Below are 24,343 nucleotides of genomic sequence, written 5' to 3' on the forward strand. Positions count from 1 at the left end.
GAGGATAATTTTCACATCACAACCTTCTGAGTTCTGGGAACACACAATGTCACCATTGTCAACATTGACTGGTGCGTTTGTGATGGACAACAGGTTGGTTCATTACTGCAAATAGGCCCCAATTAGTTTGCTAAATGTATTGTTATACCTGCATATGTTTTTTTAAAATGTCTTTCTCCAACCACTCATTTCACGCTTTCAAAATATAAAAGATTTTATAACAGGTGCCCAAGGTCATTGGTGGGCACAGTGCACCTAAGTTTCCCATCCCTCTTTTTAAATTTTTCTTGTCTTCTATAACCATTTATATTAGTGATTTAAAGTATGTTGGCATTGAAATTGGTTAGCAAGTTGATCTTTTAATATATTAAATCAGCTTGACATCTTATGATTATAGTAACTATTATTACTATTGCTTTAGAAACATATAAGTGAATTCAGATTTTAACAATACACTTTGTGATAAAGAGAAAACTAAATGAGACAATCTACTGAAACAGGCAAAGAGAACTAGAAAGTACTAAATTATAGAGTCCATGGCCAAAAGCATGAGATGGTATATTCTCCATTAACCAACCCAGTCGAACTTGACACATAGTAAGAACTCAAGAAATATTTGTGTAATGAATAAATTAATGAATGAAAATGAATTAAATAAAAGTTAATTGCGATGTGGAAGGAATAATTTATCCATGATGTAAAATTGTAGCTCATATTCTTCTTGGCAATATTTGTGTTTATGGAGAAAAAAATAAAATAAAATAAGGAATCCTCAATAAATTGTGGAATGTTCCAGCTCCAGATATGACGTGTTGTGACCTTTCCATTGCTTTTAACTTGGACACATCATCTGCGGTGCAGCTGAGGTGCTCTGAGATCAGCTTTCTCTTCTGCTAAGCGAGTCACAGTCAATGGCGACAGGCAGGAGCTCTCAGATCTGCCATGAACAAGATCAACGGAAAAGAGAATTGGATAAATTCCAAAAGAGAATTGGAGACCACCAAACATACATGTTTTTTAGAAGAAAGCAGAGAAGTGGGGGAAAACTTGGAAAACCTGTTTTTACATCTGAAGAGAAACTAACAGGAGTAGCATGACAAGGAGTGCTGAGATGGACAGAGGTAAATAATAGCATCAGGGTCTCATCATATTAGCTAAAGCTTTATGATCCAAATTCTCCAGGAATTGGGCTCCACTTTTTGACTCCTTTGGCTTTGTTTGTTTGGTTGGTTGGTTTTGGAGTTTGTTTGTTTGTTTGTTTTTTTGAGATGGAGTTTCGCTCTTGTTGCCCAGGCTGGAGTGCAATGGTGTGATCTCAGCTCACTGCAACCTCCACTTCCCAGGTTTAAGTGATTCTCCTGACTCAGCCTCCCAAATAGCTGGGATTACAGGTGTGTGCCACCATGTCCAGCAAATTTTGTGTTTTTAGTAGAGATGGGGTTTCACTATGTTGGTCAGGCTGGTCTTGAACTCCTGATCTCAAGCGATCCACCCACCTCGGCCTCCCAAAATGCTGGGATTACAGGTGTGAGCCACTGTGCCTGGCCCTTTTGACTCCTTTCAACTCTTGCTGGCCAGCAAGGAAAATACACATAAATTAGTTAAAGGTTTATTGAGTACTTCCCTGCTTGGAGAAAAAGTTGTTCCAGGTTTGCTCCAAAAGCAATTGAATGTAACCCATGTAAAACCATATAAAATCTTCTTGCCTGAAGGACCATCTTTACATGGTTACAATGTCAAAGAATTGCCACTCACTCCCAGAAAACTACTGAAATGCAATTTAAAAGACTTTAAGGAAGTCTTTTAAAATTGCCAAAGGGGGAATTCCATTCATGAAACACAGTGTGCAATAAAGCTTCTTCAAAATTCCTCTTCTCTGAGTCTCTTTCTTTATCTTGCATCCAAAATCCCTCCTTTCTTTGCTCCAAACACCTAAAAACTCTGAAACCCAGCATAGTACAACCTTTCCTGCTCTCATTCACACCCCTTCCAGATCTCTTCTGTTCAATTCTGAGACAACCTCTGTCCTCCTAACTTTAATCAATCCTTTAATCAATCCCATCCTCCTAGACTCCTGCAATTCCCATTGCATCTGTTGCCAAAATTCTGAAAAACGGACCCAAAACTGAGTGATCCAAGCCAGAACAGTTCTCAACGAGGCAGAGGGGACAGAGCTGAGGCCACGTGGGGCTGACACCCTTTGTTCTCTGGCTGCTTTGGGGGAAAGCCTTGCTGGTCCCCAACAGGACACCATGGCCTCTGCCCATGTGCAGTCTCCATTCCCTTCCTCTCATGAGAATGGAACCTTGGTCATCACCACCACGTGGTCCATGAATGCCCAGTTTCAGAGTGGTAAAGCAAGGTATGATGTGTCCACCCTGAGTTCCCCGCTCTCCCAGGCCCTGACTCAAGGACCCACTTTACATGTCCCCACCCTCTGAGAGGCACTGCGCTGGCTCCTGCCAAGGTACTTCTTGTTCACCATAGGGGTTTTACTGGGGCTCCATTGCACTGTAACCACCCAATGGGTTCATTGTACCCACTGTTCAAATAAAGCCAATTTATCATGACAGAGGAACTGCAGTAGAGAAAGAGTTTAATGTACACAGAGCCAGCTAAATGGGAGACCAGCGTTTTATTATTACTTAAATCGGCCTCCCTAAAAAGTCAGAAGCTGGAGTTTTTCAAGCATGGTTTGGCAGGCAGATGGCTAGAGAATGGGCGCTGCTGATTGGTTGGGGATATAACCATAGGAATGAGGAAAATAGTTCCTATGTGCTGAGTCTCCTTCTGGGTGGGATCACAGCAGCAATTGAACCAAAAGTCATGGGCCTGGGTGGGGATCTGGTTTTCAGAAACACCAAAGCCTGAAAGGGCATCTCAAAAGGCAAATCTCAGGTTCTACCACAGTGATGTTATCTGCAGTAGTAACTGGGGAGATTCCAAATCTTGTGACCTCCAGAATAAAGACTGGTAATGGTTTATTCCTACATTTTAGCAGAATTCAGGCTCCTCTCATCCTCCTAACCTGATGACCTTGCATTAGTTTTACAAAGGTGGTTTAGTTTTGGAGAAGGGCTCTTATCATTTAAACTCTAAATTAAATTTCTGCCAGAGTTAACTTGGCCCCAGCCCAGGAGTGACCAAGGGCAGTTTGGAGGTTAAAGGCAAGATGGGGATTGGTTAGATAGGATCTCTTTCATTGTCACTTTCTCACTATTATGACTTTTGCAAAGGACGTTTCACCACTGTCTCCTTGTAACCGTGTGGCAAGTTCCACTTTCAATGCCATCACCAAACACCTGTGCCCCTGCCCCGGCTAGCATTGGAGAAAGCTGGCTCAGTGCTGTCCCTTCTGATAGACTAGACACCCTGGAAACTTCTGGCTTGCAGGGGCTTTGTGGAGCCAACACCCTCACGACTCATTCGCTGGGGCCTGACTGACAGATTACACATCTGTACCTGATTTAGACGACAGGATTTGGTGTACTTAAAAAAACATTGTTTCGAGACAAGGTCTTACTGTGTTGCCCAGGCTGGAGTGTAGTGGCATGATCATGGCTCACTGCAGCATTAAACTAATTTTTCTATTTTTGTTGACCTGTTTTCAAGGGCTTCTCCTGCCTTGTCCTTCAAAGTTCTGGGGCTATGTACTTGAGCCACCACACCTGGCTTCTGATTTGGTATACGTTTGAACTGATGAGATTTTGATGAAATTTTGCACTCTGGGTTGATGCTGTAATTAGATGAGGTATGTTTTGAGGATGTTAGGAGGTATGAGAGATAGATCTGGATCACATAGATATGAGGGAAGACTGTGGGAGACAGAATATTGGCCCCCATCACTTTGACCACTGGTGTTATGCCCAGGAATGTTACATTTCAGATGTAATTAAGGTACTAATAAATGACCTTAAGATGGAAGGATTATACTGGATTATCCTGGTGGCATCAATGTGTTCACCAGAGGCCTCAAAAGTAACAGAAGAGGAAAGCAAAAGAGAAAGTCAGATTTGAAGTGTGAGAAGTACCTGATGGCCACTGCTAACTTTGATGGCGGAGAGGGCATGAGTCAAAGAACGTAGAGGCTTCCAGAGAGTGAGAGTGACCCTGGCTAATGGTCAGAAGGAAAACAGGGACTTCCGTCCTATGGCCACATGGAACTATACTCTTCTAACACCTGAGTGAGCCTGGAGGGAAATTGTTCCCTACAGCCTCCAAATAAGAGCCCAGGCTGGACAGTACCTTGATTTTGGCCTTGTGAGGCCCTGAGCAGAGAATCTGGCCATGCCATGCTGGGCTTGGGAATCTACTGATACACAGAACTGGGAGATAATAAATGTTTGCAGTCAGTGATTAAGTCGGTGGTAACTTGTTACAGCAGCAATAGAAAACTAAAATACCGTCTCAGCCGTTGTGAAGAAAAAGGCCCTTCTCACCGGCCAAGACAATTCCATTGCTGATCCACCGAGAGCAGGAAGAGTAGCTTATAAAGACTGGTTTGCACAAGTCGTAACCCTTTTAACACAGTCATCATGCAGTGCAAAGTATCTCCACCTCCTTTGTTTAAAATATATGCACTCTCAATGACATTTTAGTTCATGCTTGACATTTCCCCTCTAGCATTCACTGTTGGGTAACAAATTTTACTTGAAATAAGAATAAAGCTCCAGATTTTTATTCAAATTATTTTCTCAAGCAATCTATAAGCCTGGGGCTTTCACCCAGCCTGGGGTCTACATGGCTCAGTGGAAACTGGGATGAGGAAAGAGGGAAATTGACATCGGGTAGGGCTTGGGAGACCTAAGACCATGGTCAAGCAGGATGGAACAGCTGGGTTTAAGTTGACACTAGGAGGTAGAGCCAGAAACCAGTCCCCGGGGCAGTAATATGTGGCTGTACTGTTGTGCAATTTTTATGATTATTACAACTTTGTTACCCACCCTTGCTAGCCCCAACCCTTGCTCCATTTCATTTTGTAGCACTTATTAATTTCTAATTCTCCAGAGTGTAAACGCCACAAAGACAGAGATTTCTGTGTGTTTTATGCGTTGCTGTTTATAACCAGCCTCTAGAGTAGGATATACAGCCAGTCCTTCATAAAATATTCATTAAAAAGAAAAGATGAATGATCACATTTGAAGTTCAAAAAGACTGGAGGGAGGAAGATAGATTTGAGGGGCTACTTAGGGGTCTGGCATTTGGGAGATGGTCATAATTAGACTAAGTTAGAGGAGATAGGTATGGTTGAGAGGTATGCAGGATGTACGAACAACAGGTCTTGGTAATAAATAGAGTGGGCTGTGAGCAATGGTGTCATGGTAAAATTGTAAAAACCGACTATCAAAGACTAAAGATGTATGTGTGTGACATCTGTCTCCATATATTATACATACAGTTTATTGTGAACTTTACTCTTATAAATGACGGTAGCACACAATTTACAAATAATAATAATATAAGCAGTATTCTTTATTATAAATTTTACATATCAAACTGATTTTCACTATTCTAATGTTCTAATTCAGATTGGCAGAATTCATATTTATAGAGACTCCATGTTGCAACTAATGAAGTTTAGTTCTGACATGAATACTAGTTGATATTTTTGTTTGCTTTAAGAAGGGAGACAAAAGTGACATCTGAAGACCCACATCAGAACTTCACTTATTGGTCAATGACAGGATCTATTTTCTTGCTGAATGGGTTAATAATTTTTGAATTATGGAAGTCCATTTCCTCAACTTTTTGTGCTATTCTCATCATAATGGCTAAAGGCATGACACACTTACAAGTTTAATCTACATTTTTAACATTTTCTCCAATGCTTTCTTAAGTCGAGACAAGTAACAAAGCAATAAATAAAGCTCTGGTTGGTAACATTTGCCAATTTTCATGGTGAAAATACTTCCTCCATGGTAAATTTCAAGTTATCAATGCAAGGTCGCTGAGGGCAGAGTAGAGAAGAGACGCACAGCAGCACTGTTAATATCTCTACATATGAACACCATAGATATGAATAATCTCAAGCACATAGACTATAGGAAAATGTAGCAAAATAATTATGAAGTGATGTTTCTTCATATATATTATCTTTGCTTTAGTATAATTTACTTAATTGTAAGTTAATAACATTTAACTTTTATAATTAAATTTGTATAATTTGTTATTTAACAATAAGCTCACAAAATTCCAGAAGGTGTAACAATCGGCTATCATGAGCCAATACAAGCCAGTTCCAGCTCATGACTATCACAGAAAGGGAGGTTCTAAAACAGATGCCAGAAGCTTGGCTTGCATAACTGTAAAGAGGCTTCTGTCACTTTGAGAAGGAACAGAGGAGAGAACCACATCAGCATGGGGTTGGGGGTGAGGGAGGCATTTAGATCATGAATTTAGGATCAGACATGTCAAGTCTGACATGTCAACAAAAATTCCAAGAGGAGAAGCCAAGTTCGCAATCGGATATATGAGTCTGGAGCTCAGAGGAAAGACCATGGGTGGAGACACAGAGTAAAGAGCCATCAGTTTACATGTGGTAAATGAAGCTGTGGGCATGGGAGACAGTCCCTGGGGAAAGAGAACACAGTAAAAGAAGAGAAGCTTGGTCCAGGTTTCACTTCCAATAAGTGAAGTTCTGATGTGGGTCTTCAGATTTCACTTTTGTCTCCCTTCTTAATGCAAACAAAAATATCAACTAGTATTCATGTCAGAACTAAACTTCATTAGTTGTAACATGGGGTCTCTATAGATATGAATTCTGTCAACCTGAATTAGAGCATTAGAATAGTGACAATCAACTTTAGAAACTACAGTTAATGGCCAGCTAAGGACAAGACTACAAATGAAGTAGAGGTCAGTCCACCCAAGGCATAAGAGGAAACCCATGACCTCTACAATGAGATCTACAAACCACTTCTCAAAGAAAGCAGAGATGGTGCAAACAAAAGGAAAAACATTCCATGTTCATGGATAGGAAGAATCAATGTCATGAAAATGGTCATACTTCTCAAAGTCAAAGCAATTTATAGATTCAATGCTATTCCCATTAAACTACCACTGAGACTCTTCACAAAACGAGAAAAAAACTATTTTAAAATTCATATGAGGCCAAAAAGGAGCCCAAATGGCCAAGGCAATCCTAAGTAGAAAGAACAAAGCTGCAGGCATCACACTACCTGACTTCAAACTATACTACACGGTTACAGTAACCAAAACAGCATGGTGCCAGTACAAGATCAGAGATATAGATTGATGGAACAAAATAGAGAGCCCAGAAATAAGACCACACACCTACAACTATCTGATCTTCAACAAACCTGACAAAAACAGACAATGGGGAAAGGATTCTATATTTAATAAATAGTGCTGGAATAACTGGCTTGCCATAGGCAGAAAATTGAAACTGGATCTCTTTCTTACACCATGTATAAAAATCAACTCAAGATAGATTAAATACTTAAATCTAAAACCCAAAACCATAAAGACCCTAGAAGAAAACTTAAGGAATTCAGGACATAGGCATGGGCAAAGATTTCATGATGTAGACACCAAAAGCAATTACAACAAAAGCAAAAATTGACAATGGGATTTAATTAAACTACAGAGCTTCTACACAGCAAAAGAAACTATCATCAGAATAAACAGACAACCTATAGAATGGGAGAAAATTTTTGCAAGCTGTTCATCTGTCAAAGGTCTAATATCCAGCATCTGTAAGGAACTTAAACAAGCTGACAAGCAAAAAAAAAAAAAAAAAAAAAAAGATCCCATTAAAAATTGGGTAAAGGACATGAACAGACACTTCTCAAAAGAAGACATACATGCACCAATAATCATACAGGAAAAAGCTCAACATCACTGATCATTAGAGAAATGCAAATCAAAACGACAATGAGATATCATCTCATTCCAGTCAATGGTTATTATTAAAAAGTCAAAAAATAACATATGCTGGTGAGGTTGTGGAGAAAAAGAAACACACTGTTGGTGGGAGTGTAAATTAGGTCAACCATTGTGAAAAACAGTGTGGTGATTCCTCAAAAACCTAGAGGCAGAAATATCATTTGATCCAGCAATCCCATTACTGGGTATATACCTATAAGAATATCAATCATTGCATTATAAAGATACATGCATGCTCATGTTCACCGCAGCACTATTCACAATAGCAAAGACACGGAATCAGCCCATCAGTGATAGACTGGATAAAGAAAATGTGGTACATATACACCATGGAATACAAGGCAGCCATAAAAAAGAACAGGATCAGGTCCTTTGCAGAGACATGGATGGAGCTGGAGACCATTATCCTTAGCAAACTAACACAGGAACAGAAAACCAAATACTACATATTCTGACTTATAAGTGGGAGGAAAATGATGAGAACACATAGACATATAGAGGGGAACAATGCACACTGGGGCCTACCTGAGAGTGGAGTATGGGAGGAAGGAGAGGATGAGGAAAAATAACTAGTGGGTACTAGGCTTAATGAATGGGTAATGAAATAATTTGTACAACAAAGCCCCATGACACAACTTTACTGGTTTAACAAACCTACACATTCTGCACGTGTACCCCTGAACTTGAAATGAAAGTTAACAACAACAAAAAAAGAGGAACGCTGAAATAATGTGGTGCTGCGAAGCCAAGAGCAGATGCTGCTACAAGAAGAAATCAACAGTATTGAACGATACCAAGAGATTTAAGTAGGATGGAAACTTGAGGTTATGGATGACATTAATAAGAACATTTCAGTGCAGTGTTGGGTTGAATCACAGAGAACTGATGACTAAACAGAAGTGAGAAAATACAGACAGAAGATATGATTTTATTTTCTTTCCCAGAGGTGAACTATAAAGGGTGAAAGATACAGACTCAGGTGTGGAGTAATATAGGGTTGAGGGAAGGTGTTTCTTTTATGGGAAATAAAAATTCCATTCAAGTCCAAAAGCCAAGGGGTGATAAAGGAGCTAAAAAGAAATTTTGTAGGCAGTTTAAGGGTAAATGAGTTCTTGGTGAAATTTCCTTTTAATAATTTCTTTTTCAACGAGAAGCACCCTGAAAAAATCAAGCTGCAAGGAAAGATAAGCAACCTGGAAGCTCGCATAGATGAATGTTGGCAGCTGTGCCAATGTTAAAGGGATACTTGGAAGTCAGGTAGGTGTATTCAACATGGAAGTTTCCTCTTGCCTTTTCTTTGTCGCCAAGTATGCAGGTAACAGGGCACCAGCTAGGTAAAGACTCCATTTGCGTAATAAAAGATTAGGGTGGGTTGGCCAACCTCTTTACACACTATGTAAATGGCACACCTGGTCCAACCACTCCTCTAGATCCTATGTAAATCAGACACTGCTTCCCCAAGCTCATCTATAAAACCAATTACATCTCGCCCCAAACCCCAAAACCTGCTCAGGCTCCCTTCGTCTGCACAAGGAAGCTCTCTCTTCTTTCTTTTGCCTATTAAACTTCCACCTTTTTTCTTTTCTTTTTTTTTTTTTTTTGAGACAGAGTCTCACTTTATCACCTAGGCTGGAGTGCAGTGGCACTATCTTGGCTCACTGCAACCTCCATATCCTGGGCTCAAGCGATTCTCCCGCCTCAGCCTCCTGAGTAGCTGGGATTATAGGTGCCCACCAGTTCACCTGTCTAATTTTTTGTATTTTTAGTAGAGATGGGGTTTTGCCATGTTGGGCAGGCTGGTCTTGAACTCCTGACCTCAGGTGATCCACCCATCTCGACCTCCCAAAGTGCTGGGATTACAGACGTGAGCTATCACGCCTGGCCTAAACTTCTACTCTTAAATCCACTCCTTGTGTGTCCACATCTTCAATTTCCTTAGCATGAGACAATGAACGTCAAGTATTTCTCTAGACAAACAACACCACTTCAGTAGGACCAATTGCAAGACACAAGATCCACTGGAGAATGAAAATAAGTGATGGTATCACGAGAACCTGGGAGGAATTTGGGAGCCAACACACAGGGAAGCACTTGGCCTTAAATTAGAGGAAGGGACTCACTGTAACTCAGAAGCTGACAAGAAGGGATGTAGATAGGTTTGTATGTGTAATTTCACAAATAAAATAGAATATCTATTTGATGATTTTTCCTATAAAATAGGAGTTAGATCATCTCCTGAGAGTGTACAGGGAGATTTTTGAGACACTTGAGGAGGGTGGAGATCACCTTAAATTATTTTAAGTTATTAATTAGATTTGGCTACTTAGTAATAGAACCAATATTTTCTTCCTTTGAAAATTGTGTTAACCAGCATCACATTTTAACCAAGAACAGTTTAAGAAATGCAAAGTTGGTTTCCAAAATTAGAAAATCTGTAAATGTAACTCACGACATTAATTAATCAAAAAATTTAAAAAGAATAATTATCTTCACATATGTTGCAAAAACATTAATAACAATGAACATCTCTTCTTTAAGAAAACAATCTCCAATAACACAGGATTAGGTAGCTACTTTCTTAATGTGATAAAATGTATCCTTCTTAACACATAAACCAAGCATTCTAATCAAAAGTCAAGAACAATGTATCTACATTTTGAACTTACAGTTCCACTTCTGGGGATTTATCCTACAGGCTTGCATGACAATATGCTCTATTTTATCAGTCTTTAAGATGTGTCTTAGATATTGGGATGAGTAATCAATGTGACATGATTTAATTGGTGGCATTTTTTTTTTCTTTTTAGTGACCCATAAAATAAAAACGTGTGTTATTATTAAGGTATCTTAGATTATATAATATCAGTTTGTAGAAGATTTTTTATTATGGTAAATTTCAGATAAGACGGGAAGCAAAGCATGAATCAATGTGTACAGTTGTTATCATTCATGCAAAACATAATCAATGTCAGTAGTCCATATTAGATACCTACATTATATCTATGTTAATGAATGGATATATTATGTGTCTGTATTGATATCCACCCACACATATACCTGTTTGCTAATATATGTGTATATTAGCTCTGCCAGAATTCTGGTAACTTTGGTTGCCTCCAAAGAAGATTCTGGTAACTTTGGTTGCCTCTAAAGAAGGGAGGTGATGGCTGGAAGAGAGAACTGGAGGAAAATTTTACATTCCCTTTTGTATTTGTATAAACATTGTGCTTTGTGAATATATCATCTAAAAGAAAATACAATTGAAAACCAAAGAGAAAAAAAAGAAAAAATCAACTATAGACATTGTAAATCTCTGCTTTGTGTAGGCTTCACAATTATGCTCACCTTTTGATAGAATATATACAAATTTTAGCCCCTGGGCCTGGGGAATAAGAAGAAAAGGAAGTTTCTTTATTCTGCGTCTAGATATGCCAGGAAATCTTCCATTCAATGACTGAATGTTTTCTCCATAGTATCTGTGATATATTTAATATCATAAAAACTCTTTAAAAGTATGATTTAGGGTGACTGGACTAACATTCCTTAGAAATGAATGCCATTCTTCAAACTCTCGAAAAGTCTTTGTTTTCTGATTACAAAAGCAATTCTTTCTCAGGAAAAACAAAGAAACATTATAGAAGAAATTGCTATAATAAAAAAATGGAAATACATTTTAGCCAAAGTGAGAGTTAGGGATGTATTCAGGTTCAGGTATGCCTGTTCCAAGCAGCTTTTGGTATAAATAGAAGAACTGTTAAATAAAAAGAATAGGATTTTACATGTTGATAAAGTCATCTTGACCTAGCTAATGTCAAATGGTGGCATCAAAATTTGTGTCAAAATGTCTCACAAATCAAAAACCTGCATTAAACTATCCTGTCTCCTATGCATATGACGTGCCATGACTGGTTTCACACAAGACTGCCAGGTCTCTGCAATTCCTTGAGGCCATCCCTATATTCTCATCACTGAGCTCAGTGCCTGGCACAGGGACGTGATCAGGAAGTGCTTATTGAATGTATGAAGAGGTGGCACGGAGTGGTGGAAATCCTACCAGCCTAGTCGTCAGGTACCCCTCAGTCCCAAAGCTCAAAGCCTGCAAGCTGTAGTCTTGAGTAAGTCACCGAATGCCTCTGAGTCTTGGTCTGTTATCCATAATGGGGATATAATGACACTCTTCTTGCTGTTTTTAAAAAAAAAAAAAATTTAATCTACAGAAAAGGGATAGCACAGCTCTAGGAAGAAAATTGGGCACACTGAGTGTTTGTAATGATGATGACTACTCTAGGGAAGGAACGTAGGTTGATGGATAGAGTCAGTGTGCACAGTTGCACTGGGGCTGGTGGGGGTGATAATGGCTGTTTTATTAGGAAATGGGGGCCATTGGGCAAGGCTCTACCCAGTCTCCTCTGCAAATATGCTCAGTCTGCTGCAAAGAGAGACACTGTTAAATACAAATATGTATTCTTTGAGTGTTTGTTTAAAACTAGGAGGACATTCATATACCTTGTCTGCCAAAGGCCACTGGAGAAACCATATCTGAAGGACTGGTATGACAACAAGCTCTCAGATGCCAGTTTCACCCAACCCTTCAACCTGCAGTCCTGTGATCCTCCTGCAGGCTCCTGGTCAAAGGCGCTTCTCATCTCCACAACATCTTATCTCTCTTGCATCATCTTCCCCCAGGTTCTCAGGAAACAACCTCACCTTTTATTTCACAAAGAAATCAGAAATAGCCTTATGGAGATAAAATCCACATACCATATGATTCATCCATTGCAAGCATATAATTCAGTAGTTTTAGATATTCACAGAATTGTGCAACTATCACTTCATTTTTAGAACATTTTCATCACCCTAAAAATGAACTCTTATGAACTAACTATTTGCAGCCCTCCAAAATTCATATGTTGAAGCCCTAAGCTCCAAGGAGATGGTATTATGAGGTAGGGCCTTTGAGGGGTAATTAGGGTTAATGAGGTCAGGGAGTGGGGCCTTCATGATGGGTTTAGTGCCCCTATAAGAAGAGACACCAGAGAGTTTTCTCTCCCTTGTTCTCTCTCTCTGCATGGGGGACACAGTAAGAAGGCAACCATCCACAAGCCAGGAAAAGAGCCCTCACCAGGAAACAAATTGACTAAAACTTTGGCCTGGGCATTGGACTTCCGATTCTCTAAAACTGGTAGGTATAAATTTATGTTGTTTTAGCCAGCCAGTCTATGGTATTTTGTTATAGAAGCACAAGAAACTAAGACAGACCCGATTAAGAACTCACTCCCCATTCTCCCCTTACCTCCATTCCCAGCCCCAGGTAGCCACTAATATACTCTATGTCTCTATAGATTTGCCTGTTCTGGACACTTCATATAAATTAAATCACACAATATGAAAACACTCTGCTGACAGTTACAAAGGACTGAACACATATTGTCTGATTTCATATATGGATGTATGATTTTATTTTTCTTGGGCCTACACCTAGAAGTGGAATTGTGTTATAACAGTATGTTTAGCCATATGCTAAATGCACCACTTTACCTTCCCAACATCAGTGTATATGTGTTCCAATTTCTTCGCATCCCTACCAACACTTGTGACTGTTTATCTTTTGGGTTTTGCCATGCTAGTTGGAGTGAGGTGTTAGCTTGTGGTTCTGTTCTATATGGCTTGCCCTCCGAACACACTTATCTCCTGATTTGTAATTCTACTGTCTTACTGTCTACCAGGTCCTTCTGTTATCAAGCAAAGAGGATGCTTTGGTTAGAAACACTCTACTCAGGTAAGAATGGCATGCAAAAAGCTGTACATATTTAATGTATACCATTTGGTGAGTTTGGGGATAAGTATGACCTGCAAACCATCACCACAATGTAAATGATAAACCTATTCATCAACTCTAAACTTTTTCTTCTACTTGTTTTATTTATTATTATAAGCATACCTTGTTTTATTGCACTTCGCTTTATTGCACTTTTCAGATATTGAGTTTTTTACAAATTAAAGATTTTTGGCAAGCTTGCACCCAGCAAGTCTACTGATGTTACTTTTCCAACAGCGTGCACTCACATCATGTCTGTGCCATATTTTAGCAAGTCTCACAATATTTCAAACTTTTTCGTTATTATTATATCTGTTAAGATGATCTGTGGTCAGTGATCTTCGATGTTACTACTTTTATTGTTTTGGGGAGTCACAAATCACATCTATACAAAAAATGGTGAATTTAAGCCATAAATGTGGTGTGCATTCTGACTGCTCCCCTGACTGGTTGCCTGTCTCTCTTCCTCTCCCCAGGCTTTCCTGTCTCCTGGGACACAACAATATTGAAATTGGGCAAATTAATAAACACTCACGCTGCCTATCTGTAAAAATAACTCCTCATCTGTTAAGTGGTTTCTTGAGATGGGATCTACTGGTGAGACACTATGAACACTGCTGAAATGACAACAAAGGAGTATTGTATAAACTTAGTTGATATAGCTGTGGCAGGGTTTAAGAGAGTTGACTCCAAATTTGGAAGAAGTTCTACTGTGGGTCCAATGCTAGCAAACAGCATTGCACGCTACAGAGAAATCTTTCATGAAAGGAAGGGTCCATTGATGTGGCAAACTTCACTGTTGTCTTACTGCCACAGCAATCCCAGCCTTCAACAATCATCACCCTGACTTGTCAGCAGCCATCAGCATCAAAGCAAGACCTTCCACCAGCAGAAAAAAAACAAACAAAATAAATGACTTGCTCAAATACTACCCTGAGACTGGGTAATTTATAAACAAAAGAGGTTTAATTGACTCAGTTTCACATGGCTGGGAGGCCTCAGGAAACTCATGGTGGAAGGAGAAACAGGCACCTTCTTCACGAGGTGGCAGAACAGAGAAGTGCAGGGGAAACTGATACTTATAAAACCATCACATCTCAAGAGAACACACTTACTATTATGAGAACTGCATGGGGAAGAACCATTCCCATGATCCAATCACCTCCCTTGACATATGGGGATTACGGTCTGAGATGAGATTTGGGTGGGGACACAGAAAGAAACCATATCATGTGCTGAAGGCTCAGATGATCACTAGTATGTTTTAGCAATAAAATACTTTTAGTTAAGGTTTCTACATTATTTTTTAGACATAATGTTATTGCACACTCAAGAGGCTACTGTGTGGGATGAACATAACTTTTGTATACACTGGGAAACCAAAACATTTGTATGACTTGCTTTGTTGCAATATTCGCTTTACTGTGGTGGTCTGAACTGAACCTACAATATCTCCATGATATGCCTGTATTTTGTGATAAGAGCACTTAGCATGAGACTTTGAACAGTGTGCATCTTTGATTCCTAAATCTCATCCCTCACACGCTCTCTAGGACTTCCTTTCCATCACTCTTGATCCTTCTCATCTGTATCATCTTCCATGGAAATATTCCTTTTTACGGGTCCTTCCTCCACAGACATATCCAATGTAGCAGAGATTCTGAGGCAAACGCTGGAAGAATTCTAGTCCTGCTTCTCTACTTCTGAGTTGCAGGCCTTGTGCTTTGTTTTTCTATTTTCCGTATTAATTATACCTACCTTGTAACACTGTTGTGGGGATGATACAAATTGATACATCTAATGCCTGGCATATAATAAGTGCTGAGTGTTTGCTATTAGGTCATTATCTTTCTAATTGCATTCATAATTTGAATAAGTAATATGTGCAAATGGTACAGAAATTTAGATAAAAGTGTTCTGCAGTTGAATGTAAGTTTCTCTCCAATCACCTTTTCACAAGTTTACCTGAGAGGTGAGCACTGTTACCCACTGCTTGAGGATTCCCCCAGAAGTGGATATTCTATAGTTACATGAGAAAACCATGGAAGTGAAAATTTCTACACATGGTAGCCTCCTGAGCACAGCACCCTTTCTCTTGATTTTTTTTCACTGAGTATCTGTTTTGGAGATGTTTCAATTTTAGTGCCAAAGACTTATCTTATCCCTCTTAACACCTGCTACTAACTGAATGTGTCATAATGGATTTAAACATTTCCTAATATAGGTACTTAAATTTTTTTCTACTAGTTTTTTTTTAATCCTGCAAGGCCTTGTCCAGACATAAATTTTACATGTGTGAATACACCTGTACATTAATGACTAGAAGAGAAATTTCCAACTAAAAGGAAAGTTGCACTTTAATTTTGTAATGGTTATAAATATTGATGTAAACATATTGTAGATAAATAATATTATTGATATAGTCTTGAACATTATAACCATATAACTATAAATACAAGTACATATAATTTAAATAAGTATAATTAAAATTTATAATAAATGTTAGCAAATGTATCCTTAAAAATATACCAATTGGCCATTTCCATGTTTTAATTTTTATTGTTATCATTCCTTTCTAATTTGGACTTAAGGTCTTTCTGTCCAGAGGGGGCCATGAGCCAAGATAGCCACTCTTCAGGAAAGCCCTGCCAGTTGGGGTAGGGGAGTTAGGTTTGGGTGTGTCAGTCAGGTAAGACACAGGGGAAAGGTGAAACCAAAATGCATGCAACAGAAGAAATGTACTACTTACAGGTCCCAGAGAGATTAAGAAGCCTGGGGTGGAGGAATGGGGTGGTGGGAGGGCAACAGGAAGTTCAACCAGCAAGTGCAGAGGGACAGGGGCACTGGTGGGATGATGTTTTTAATGAGGTCCATGGTCATGCTTCCTTAGGCCTTCCCAAGGGGCCTGTGGGTTGCCTAATTTAAAGCAAAAAAAAAAAAAAGAGGAATCTCATTTGCATAATGGCATAATGCAGGAATTGACCATGAGGTTTTATCATGGTCAGCAGCTGTGAGATGAGCTGGGTTTGGGGTCAGTGGAATGACAAATATGCGAGTTCATCACAAACAACCACATGGGAAGGGGAAGTTTTAATTAGGCCAAAGGCAATTGTACACTAAGACTGGATTTCAAACTAACGCCAGGCCTAAAAATGAACACCAAGGCATCATCTGTATTAAAACAATATACACTATCCCAGCCACACTACAAGGGTGTCTCCATCCCTACATCTTCTCCAGCAAGCTGTGTTATCTTTGAATCGTGCCAATCTGACACATGAACAACAGTATTTTGACGTGGTCTAAATCTGCAGAAATCTTAATATGAGAGAGAAGGAATATTTCTCATGTATCTAGGAGTCCTTTGTGTTTGGAGGAATGGCAGACACTATGTGTGTATGTGTATGTGTGCATATATATATACACATGAGATATATATATATATATATCTCCTTTCCTTGTTTTCCATTTTATTATAAATATTTTCTCATTGCTTTGTTCGCAAAATTAAAATGATAAAAAGTGCAACTTTTTTTGCAAGATTGTCATTTGTCTTTTGAATTTGTGAAGGTTTTCCCATCTCAGAGCTTTATCTAGTCAATTTTATCAGTCTAGGTCTTGTGGAACACTTTAAAAAGAATTTGTCATTCTTTTGTTTTCTTTTAATGTTTTCTTTTTAATGTATTGAGCTATTGAATATTTGTTTTCTACCATTAATTTTTTCAAAACAATCAGGTTATCTTCGTATCCCTTAATAAATAATTACTGTTTTCTTTGCTAATTGAAAATAGCATCTTTAAATATTTAGATCTGATTGAATCTATTTATGGACCTCTTCTATTTATGTCTTAGCTAAGGCCAACATCACTGATGTAATTATTGTATTTTTATGTAAGAATTTTTTTTCCAGATGAGATTGGTCATGTTCAGGGAGGCAAAAATAAGTAAATAAATAAACAAACAAACCACACGAAATCATGTCCTTTGCAGTAACATGGATGCGTCTGTAAACCAGTCTCCTAAGCGAACTAACACAGAAACAGAAAACCCACGTGCTGCATGTCCTCACTTACAGGTGGGAGCTAAACATTGGGTACACAGGGTCAAAAAAATGAGAACTAGAGACCTGAGGGAACACACAAGGAGGAAGACAGTGAGGAAGAGATGAAAGAAACTATGTACTGGGTCCTGTACTCACTACCTGGGTGACGGATTCATCTGTACTCAAACCCTCAGCATCATGCAATCTATTTTTGTAACAACCCTGCACATGTACCCCCTGATTCTGAAATAAAAGTTGAAAAAAAATAGTATTTTTGTTTCCAGAAAACTTCTTTACTCCTCTCTTCAAAAAGCTAAGAGAATGCAGAGGCATAAGAATGACATCATGGACTTTGGGTACTTGAGAGAAAGGATAGGAGGGGGTGGGAGATAAAAGACTACACATTGGGTACAGTGTACACTGCTCGGGTGACAGGTACACCAAAATCTCAGAAGTCACCACTAAAGAACTTATCCATGTAACAGAAAACCACCTGTTCCTCAAAAACTATTGAAATAAAATTTTAAAAAGTAAAATAAAATTTGCAGGGCATCATTAAAAAATGATACTTAGATCTTTGTTGACATAGTAGTAAATGTATAGATTAATGAAGGGAGACATGCCAATTCTATAAAGCCATCTTTTCTTGTCCAGGCAGAATATGTTTTTCATTCACCAAGTCTATGTGTTATAATACTTCATAGTGCTTTAACGTTTTCTTCATCATGGTCTTCAACATTCCTAAGTTTACCCCAAGTTATGTCATGTTTTTGTTGATATTACAAGTGTGCCTTTTCTTTGGAATGTCCCACTGCTTGTGTATAAGACATCAATTGATCTTTGTGTATTTAATAGTCCTATCCTGACATTTTCTGGATTCTTTTATTATAATGGTTTTTCAAGTAGTTCCTTTTAGTTTTTCATGTTTTTCCATAACGAAAGTGTTGTTTTATCCTTTTGTGTCTTTGTCGCTTCTGATTGCATTGACTATTAGCTCCAGATTTTAAGATAAATAAGAGTGGAAGCATTTCGCATTATTTTGTCTTGCTGTTGATTTATGGGGATGCTTCCGGGGCTTTCCTAAGAAGCATTAAAGTGACTTTAGGATGAAGATACGCATTTTAAAAATATTTTAATATGAACATTTTAAAACATACAAAAATAATATATATACACAGACATATGTATAAATGTGTTGAATTAGTAAAAAAAAATTACAGAAATCGTGAATCTCCAAAAAATAAGAATATTCTTCAACATATACACAAAATGATGATCATACATAAAAAATTAATAATGATTCTATTATAACATGCAGCTCATCTTAATGTGTATTCAACTAATTCAAAACATGGCTTTTATAGCTGATTTTTTTCAAATCGGGAAGCAATCGGTTCACAGATTGCACACACTTGATATATGTTACATTGGATATATTTCATATTGATGAGAAACTGTGTACTTATTTTCTTATTATTAATAGTTGTTAAATTGATCAACTTTTTCAACATTTAAGGAGAAGCTTATAAACTTTTTCTTTTTTTCTCGATAATGTGTATTATCTTCTTATTAAAAGATGTCCAAGTGTTGAAGGAACTTTGCCCTCTGGGAATAAAGCTCTTGATATTACTTTGTCAATGTGTTGCTGGATATTGTTTACCAAGTGAGATTTGCCTGCGCTTTTTGCTTTTCATGCTTTTTTTTTTTTAATCTTTGATAGCAAAACTATGTTTATGTCATTTTTGGAAAAGTAAGTTCATCTCCTTTTTCTAGTAGGCCCTGAACTAGTTTAAATAGCACTGCAGCCAGTTCAGCTTCCAGGATGGTGGTGTACCACCCCCACAAGCCCACCCCTCTGTTAATGCCCATAAACACGAGCGGAATGCATGTTTTGTCTTCTCTCCACTCTGTACAGGAAGTCCTCCCTTAATGTCATCAATTGGTTCTTAGCAACTGCAATTTTGAGCAAAATGACATATAAAGAAAATACTTTTTTTTTCTCATCAACATTATAACAAAATGGCATTATTATTATCATTATTTTCTTTTTTTAATTTTACTTTAAGTTCTGGGATACATGTGCAGAATGTGTAGGTTTGTTACATAGGTATACATATGCCATGGTGGTTTGCTGCACTGATCAACCCATCTTTTAGGTTTTAAGCCCCTCAGGCATTAGGTATCTGTCCTAATGCTCTCCCTTCCCTTGTCCCCCACCCCCCGACAGACCCCAGTGTGTGATGTTCCCCTCCCTGTGTCCATGTGTTCTCATGGTTCAATTCTCACTTATAAGTGAGAACACGTGGTGGTTTTCTGTTCCTGTACTACTTTGCTAAGAATGATGGCTTCCAGCTTCATCCATGTGCCTGCAAAAGACATAACCACATTCTTTTTTTATGGTTGCATCGTATTCCATGGTGCATATGTTCCACATTTTCTTAATCCAGTCTATGATTGATGGGCATTTAGGTTGGTTTCAAGTCTTTGCTATTGTGAACAGTGCTGCAATAAACATATGTATGCATGGGTCTTTACAGTGGAATGATTTATAATCTTTTGGGTATATATCCAGTAATGGAATTGCTGGATCAAATGGTATTTCTGGTTCTAGATCCTTGAGGAGTTGCAAGATGCCATTATTTAAGGACCTGGTCATTTTGCTTAAAGTCACAGTTTCCAAGAACCTATCAATGCCATTGAGGATTTACTGTATTACTTTCAGTTTCTGCTACACTCTCTCTTCCCTGAGCTTCTGTATGCCTATTTTTTTTTAATTTTGCTTTTCGTTGTGATAATTAAGATTTCATACATTTTCTGAAGATATTTTTAGCCTCAGTTTCCATGAGTTTCATGGAATCTTTCTTCTTGTGAGTGTTCTTGACCTGCCATTTCTCTTACTTATTCTTGAAATACCTTTTGACAGATCTTATGGTGTTTATTTTTTATTAATCCTCTTGAATAAGGTGAATCCTTTCTGGACCACCTATTAGTAGGAGTTTCCTGTAGAGAGGGGTCCAGACTGTGTTTCAGGCCAGGAAGGATTTTTCTTCCTATGTAGGGTTATGAAAGTGGATTAATTATTTTAACTATTGCTTTTCCGCAGCCAGTGGTGATCAGAAGCTACAGACTGATCAAAGGAAAGAGACATTTCTTCTTTCTGGTACCTTTTTCCCTGTCCCTTCAGCTGCTTGCAATTCTCCCACCTTTGACCCTCCCAGGGACTCCTACTAAGTAGGTTTCTAAATGTACCAACTATGGGATTTGGAATAAGTCACCTACTTGGGCCTAGAATGAAGTTCCGACCCTCACATGTTGCATTTGTTTCCTGAAGAAAGGAGAAAAAAGACAGAAAACAATATTTATTAAGCCCCTGACGCCATGTGTGCCAGGCACTCTGGTAGGCTCTTTGTGTATATTAACACATAGAATTCTGGAAACAATTGGAAAACGCTTCATGAATAATCATTATCGTACCAATTTTTCAGATGGACAACTTGAAGCAAAGCAGAGTAAGTTCCTCAACCACGATTGTAGGGCCAGTGAGTGCTGCAGTGGGATTCTGAAGACTGCAAAGTCCAAGCTCTTGATGCTGTCTCCTGGGTTTCTTCATTGCTTCCCAAGTCTAAGCTGCTGTCATTTAGACAAAGATTCTCTTATTACAATGGCAGTCACAAAGAGATTCCTGTTGTCCCACCTCCAACAGTGGCCCATGTCCCTCTGTTGCTCTTTGCCTCTCTTCCCCATTTGCCAGTCCCGAAACTGCTATCAGTTTGCTCAGTGGAATTGGCTGTCTGCATTGGTCCTTTTCTGATTAGAGCATTGCTCAGTGCTTCTCCTAGGAGCCTGTGCCCAGATTTGCCAGTGGCTTTTTTTTTTTTTTTTTTTTTTGTAATTCAAGCCTTCTTTGCCATGAGCCCAAATGTGCCTTCTAGCTGCAGTTTGAGAATCAAGTAGAAATGAGCCATATGATCTGACAGCTTTTGCTGCCTGGCTTCCCATCACTTTGCTCCACTGACCTGGAGCCCTGGCACACATTATTGCCCAACTATAATAAAGATTATTCTGTTTGTTGGGAGCAAAATCTCCAGAACAGGAGAAGTGGGCCAGGCTTGTGATGTAAGCTCAGGCCTTGAATTCAGAGAGCCCTGTTCAGTTATCCTTCTCCGTAGGCAAATAATTGTCAGCATGTCCTCCTTGATTAAGCTATTTCCTCGTAAACAGGGCTGAAACATTTGTCTTCCTGCCCATGAGGTTGTTGTGAGTCTCGAAAAGAGAATTAAGACGGGAAAACATTCTGCAAATGATAAGGTACTTACTAAATGCCCTCTGTTACTAATAGACTTATTGAAACTGATATTAATAGGATAAGTGGGTAGGGAAGGAGTGCTGCATGAGTTATGTCAAACAATAGCTTCCAAGAGAGGACGGTTTGCTTGCTAGTCAGTAGAACAGGGTAGTTGTGTGGGTGGCGTCTGCAGTCAGAGCGTCTAGTTTGACTACAACTAGTAACACCCCTTCTTATCTATGTGAGCTTCAATTTCTTTAGCTTTAGAATTTGCACCAGTCTATTGGGAAACTGAGGTAAGGACCAAGATGGACAAACATTCTATGATACTCATCATGATGCCTGATCAATGAATATTAGCTGTTATCATTATGCTGTTATGTTTAACTGTGCTGAGTCAATAAATTAATAGAATGGCCCTTAGACACCTCTCCCTTCTTTGTAAGATGAGGGCTCAAGCCACACAGGTCCAGAAACCTAACCTTAATGGACCCATTCTCACTAATTAAACTGATGGGAGGTCAATGCAAAACCAGGATGTAAAATTATTAAGCAGCATTGGGGACTGAGACCTGTTAACACGTGGCAATGCTTAGTAACCCTATTTGGAGGCTGCCTTGAGGCACACAGGAAAGGAGAGTGATTAAAAGGCTGGGAAAAGCTTCAGGGCTGAGAAGAGAGGAAGGGAGATTCCTTTGAGCTCTCCCTTTGTCTCTCTAGGTATGCAAATGGCCCCACAACTAAGGACTTAAAGGACTGAGTTTCCAAATCACAAGTCCTTGGCTAGCATTTCCCATAAGACACAGATCAGTCTTCACAGTATAGCTGTATCAGAGGCTCATGCCTCTGTCCAGAGCTACTTCCAATTTCATGCCCAGGTTTTCTTCGTTTCATTCAGACTCTTGGTCATTCACAGAGACTTGTTTTGGAACCATTTTGCAGAAGCCTCTGAGAACAATGCAATTTCTAGTGTCTTGGTGCTAGACAAGGTCCCTTATATCCACCCTGATTATAGCAGGAAAAAGAGACCCTTGATTTTTGACACTCTTTTGTTCTTTCCCTGATTCTTGAACACATGGGCAATTTACCGCCATTCTTTTTTCTAAGAGCATTTTTCAGTATAAATCGTGGCATGGAAAATGGTATGTTTCCTCTGGTTCCAGATAAGGAAAGCTGTAAATAATTTAAAGTTCCTGCTGTGCAAAATTACCCAAACAGAAAGTACATTTTTTTATGCTTGGCACTGAGGATGGTAAAATAAGAAATTGTGCCAATTTTCCTACAGGTGAAATTTTAGCTTCTTTATAACATAAGCACTTTGACTCTGAAAAAAGTAACATAATGAGATTTTGTGCAAGGTGTGCCCGAATTAATATAGGGCTATAGAAATAATAGCCCAAATTTACCTTTCATACACACACAAAGACACCAAATTACTGGAAGTTTGTGCTGGGAGCATTAAGCCACTCCCCAGGGCTCAAAGATTGTGCCCCCTAATAGTATTTATGTTACCACGAATGTCAGTGTCAGCACTTCAATCTTATATGAAAACTATTGTTTTGTGGCACAAAATTCTGATGTATATGTTATTTGAATCACTATAAGTCACTATAATTTGAAGCATCAATGTGACCTACTTTTCCCCTCTTAATTAACAGGTCATCATAAAATGGGGTTGTGTCTATTTTCACCTGGCCCACTGTGTGTTGTGAATGCCACCAGAGCTACTCTGCTGCCCCTCCACAGATCGTAGGATTTTCTTCCTTTATGTTGAATTTAGCACTGAAATTGGCAAAGCTTCGTTCTCAAGAACGAAAAGGTAACGGAGAAAGAGGAGGAGAGAAGCCACTTTGCTAGACTTTCCTCCTTGGGACACTTGTGCTGAAGGCATGTGATGGAAAGAGAAATGGACTTCTGGTCTCCAGTTTGGGTCCCATATCCAGTGAGGGCTGCTTCTCTGGGCACCAGAACAGTGACTTCTGCACACGCTTAGCCATCCCAGAGCTTGTCCCTAACGATCCAGGAAGGGATGGGGCATCGGGCTCTATGAAGACAAAGCACAAGCACTAGTAGGCAAGAGCCAAATATACCTAAGAATCGTAATAAAATGTGTCTATGAACAGCTACTAAATATAATAAAAATTTAATGTATGACTGGAGTTTGTTTCTGGGGATGGTGATCAAGTCCTCTTGCCAGAGGACTGGCTTCATCTTCAGGTGTCAAATGTTCTCTTACTTCTCCAACTCTAGTCCTTTGCCAGGTTTCTAGCTGCTGTACAGTTCTGAGCAAATG

Source organism: Chlorocebus sabaeus, chromosome 2 (genome assembly GCF_047675955.1).
Source record: "Chlorocebus sabaeus isolate Y175 chromosome 2, mChlSab1.0.hap1, whole genome shotgun sequence".
Taxonomy (NCBI): Eukaryota; Metazoa; Chordata; class Mammalia; order Primates; family Cercopithecidae; genus Chlorocebus; species Chlorocebus sabaeus.